This window comes from Akebia trifoliata, chromosome 15 (genome assembly GCF_017979445.1).
Source record: "Akebia trifoliata isolate Shusen 1 chromosome 15, ASM1797944v1, whole genome shotgun sequence".
In the NCBI taxonomy this organism is placed as follows: Eukaryota; Viridiplantae; Streptophyta; class Magnoliopsida; order Ranunculales; family Lardizabalaceae; genus Akebia; species Akebia trifoliata.
In genome coordinates, this window is record NC_141389.1 from 10,786,901 (window position 1) to 10,791,241 (window position 4,341).

A 4,341-nucleotide genomic window follows, 5' to 3' on the forward strand; every position below is an offset into this window, starting at 1 on the left:
ATAAACCAATTTCGTATATAGTTGAGTACGATTAGACTTAGTTGCCCCTTGTTTGAAAGACACTACAGTTTTTAGCGGGGGTCAAAAACCGCTGCAAATACCAAAAACTGGCCATATCGAGCCCTATGGTGGCGGTCAGAGACCGCCGCTAATAAATTATATTACCGTCGCTATAGATATGAGTGAGTCCTATAGTGACGGTCAAAAACCGCCGCTAATAGATTGTATTACCGTCGCTATAGATATAGTCCAATTGCCGCTAATTAATTTTTTACCGTAGCTATAAATATAATTTTGAATGCATATAGTAACGATAATGGCCACTGCTAATAAGAATTATTATTATTATTTTTTTAATTTCTTTTATTTTAAAATTATTTGTAATTAAATACCTATTTTTATACAACCTGTCAATTAAACACAATTACTTAGTAAATCAAATTAATTAATAGACAAATATAACAAAATGATAAGGCGATTGAATTAAGTGTCAATGCTTATAAATCAATATTTATCACTCAAAAAACAAAAACTATCTATCATGGTTGTTGTTGTGGACACTGATCAACTATCTATCATGGTTGTTGTCGTGGACACTGATCATTGTCTGGTAGATTGTGCTGCTCATTAACCTACAATTCATATACAATAATAAAATTAGTCATATCAATAAATATTTATTTATTAATAAAATATTTTAAAACACAACATATTCTATTATCATTGAGAATTTACCTTTCTCATTAGAGTAATGATCAATTCCTTGAGTCTCTCCACCTCAGCATCTCTCACAATCTGTTGTTGCGTCAAAGACTCTAATTTCTTCTTCAACCTATGTACCTCAGTAGAATCGCTAGAGAAATTTTCAGAATATGATGCAAATAATTTGCTAAGAGTCGATCCCAGGCCAACACCACAAACACGACCATGTCTATCAGGACCCAAGACCTGAGATAATACATCATTTCGACCTGTAATATCTTGAGAACTTTCTAGTAATAAACTCAAAAGTTCTTTTATCTTGTCCTGCAAAATATTTTAAAAATTCTTAGTATCTTCAAATTCAGATATTAACATAATTGATTAATGCTTGATGAAAATTATTTAAAATTAAACTTAGAATCTTCTCCGTCGTGGTCAAATCATTGGGCTTGTGTGTCATAAGAGGCATCGAGTGCGACCTCTTTTTCTCTTCGATTTTGTTCTCTCACTAGATGAACTTTGTTCAGGTTCCATTTGCAAATGTAAAGTGCAATAGAAAAATGAATTATTTATCCAGATAATTATGTTTATGTACTAATTGTGGAAAAGCATATACAACAAATTATGCTTTATTTACTACTAAAACAAGTTAGATCCACTAACACCTCATACAAGGACTAGCATTAAAGAGAAAAATTTGTCAAGTTGTTAAGTTGAGTCAATTTAAGGTTCAGCATTATCACATGAGTCATAAGTGAGAAAACATAAGCATTCATGATATGAAAGATTTCTTAAAAAATTATCATGAATGCTAACTTTCATCCCCAACTCTTCACTTCCGAACACAACCTGTGGAATAACTCAGTCTATTCTGCTCCATAACGTTTTCAGCCTTGCTTGGATCGATGACAGCTACATTACTATTATTATTTTTTTGGATTAAGTACATAAACTGCTACATTCGGAACCTAATTAGCAATCTAGTATATTATTCACATTTAAAAGGACAGATCAAGGTGTCTATGAAATTTGCAATAGAAGAAAACAAGATGAATCAAACATTTCAACAAAGCAATCTTAAAATCAGCACAAATGGTTGCATCACTCAATAATTAAAATCACTTTTGACCACTGATGCTTCCGACAATTAAGAATAATGAAACACACGCCATTGTAAACCAAGGAAACAACATCATCGGTCACTTTTGCCCACCTCTTCCTGTCTCCACACCTACTTGCACCAAGATCCCACCTTCCATCACACAAGCACTCATCCACTACACAACTTCAGACATCACACCACAACAAACACTCAAAGAAATCTCTGTAACAGCTCAAGTCCTAGAAAATAAGTCTCCATGCAACTTCTTAGTCTTTGGACTTGGTCATGATAGTCTCATGTGGAGAACTCTAAATCATGGTGGTCGTACAGTTTTTCTAAAGGAAGACAAATCATGGATAGATCAAATCAATGCGAGGTTCCCCACCTTATTATCTTACCATGTGGTGTATGATAGCAAGGTAAACCAAGCAAAAGATATGATGAAGATTGGCAAGGGAGAGGACTGTAGGGTTGTGGGTGATCCTCGATTTTCCAAGTGTTCACTTGCATTGAAGGGTGTACCTAATGAGGTGTATGAGATAAAATGGGATTTGATCATGGTTGATGCACCAACAGGGTACCATGAAGATGCACCAGGGAGGATGAGTGCTATATATACAGTTGGAATGATTGCAAAGTAAATATTAGAGAAGCTAAATAGATCATGTCATGTTGGATGCAATTGAACAAGAAAGAGAAATGTGGGATTTTGACCAGAGACAACCCCATCACTGAAGGACCAAGACATCACATAAACAATTAGAAACCTTACAAGCATAGTTAAATTAGATTTATGCATCAGAGAGATTCCCAAAGTCTAAGTCATCATTCTCCAAATCTAAAACAAGAATGGTGCAAATCCACTAAGATTTCATATAAAAATAAATAGCAGAGTTGATGGATATCATACCTGCACAAATCTGTATTGCCTTGTTATTTCCTCCTGCAACATAATACAATTGTGTTAGAAAGGCTTGTGTTTTTGTAGTGCCTTGACAAGAGGTGGAGCTACAAGTCACTTGTTCTGAAACACAATTAAATACAGGATGAGTAACAAAATAGCAGTCAGTAGCTATTTACAAATTTGGCCTCATTGTTATTATGCACTCCTCTAAACAATGGAATGAGTCGAAATAATAATAATTTAGTCTCGTCATCTGATCAGTACTCACTATCCCCTATTCAATTCTACCTTCTTGCTCCACAATTCACATCTTCTCAACATCAGGATGACAAAAGTCACATTCCCAATGGCTTTGCTATTTCTTAGCTTGGTTAGTACTCTTTCTTAGATGGGCTTTATAGGCGAAGAAAAGAAAGCTTTAATAGTGTGGAGGATGCGAGCTAAGATTTGGAGTTGGAAGGCATATCTAGTATGTGTATATGTATATATAGAGTGGGGAAATGTTATGTTGCCAATCCATTCAAAAGGAGTAGTAGGTGGTGAGGAGGCACAATTGGCTAATTAAGCTTAGGGACCTACACCTCATAAAGCATCACATGGGTTTGCTCATTTAGTGTTCTTATCCATCAATCAATTGATGTTGCATCAGAACCACTTATGCATTTGAATTCATTATTCAAATAAACATTATTAGAACTCAGGGGCAATTGATAACCATATCATTTCTGTTTCGGTAACTTCGATTTAGCCGTAATACTTCCAAACAAATTAAACTTTTATGTTTCTTTCTTCAAGATTTATCACTATGACCTACTTTGTCTCAGATAGGTCCTCCCAATAAACAATTCTTAAAATTGAATGACAAGAATGCATGGAATGCAAAAGATGTTGATGATTCTGTCTTATCTGACAAGTCTGCATTGGTATTTGGTTGTTCAGCTCTTTACTTGACACAGCCTTAAGTTTGCAACAATGACCCATGGGCCTTATTAGAACTCAGGGGTCAGAACCACTTTCTTTTGAGTGACCCATGGCTGATTTGGATCTTCCGACGGACTGTGACCTCCATCAATTGGATAGACCAAATCGAAGAGTGTAACCATTGACTAAGTACAGTGGTGAGGTCCAACAGTCTGTGATGGGAGGCTTCTCCAAATTGTATTAAAAAAAAATCACCTTGTAAACTCAATACTGGCTTGAACTCACATTCTATTTACTGTTCAGCATGTCACCTCCGCACAACGCTTGGCAGAGAGTTTTGTTCTTGATACACATTCAAGCAAAGTGTACCCATTTCCTGAGTTATGAAATCAGATCTTACTGGTCAATAATATAGTGATGTATTGTTTTGTTTTCCAATTGTTCTCTTTTTAGAATAGAATAAGCAGTGTGGGTTCATGATATAGTTTATGGGATTTGCGAATGTAACAGCATTTTTGAACTTCTCATAGATGCACATTTGTTTTATTGCGGGAAAGTTGCCTTGGGCTAATTTATCGAGAAATTGGTTGGAACCAATTTAAAGGAAGTGGTATTATAGTTAAGGTTCAAAGGAGTCTTTTTTGGTGAGAGGTCATTTTCAAAGGAAGTTGGCATCAAGGTTGCACTTCTCCCTTTTGGGAGGTTTGGTTCC

At 35.3% G+C, this 4,341-nt stretch overlaps 1 pseudogene; it reads left to right on the plus strand.

Moving 5' to 3' along the window:
• Positions 1-1,836: 1,836 nt before the first annotated feature.
• On the plus strand, positions 1,837-2,445 carry LOC147384327 (glucuronoxylan 4-O-methyltransferase 1 pseudogene; annotated as a pseudogene).
• Positions 2,446-4,341: the final 1,896 nt, after the last annotated feature.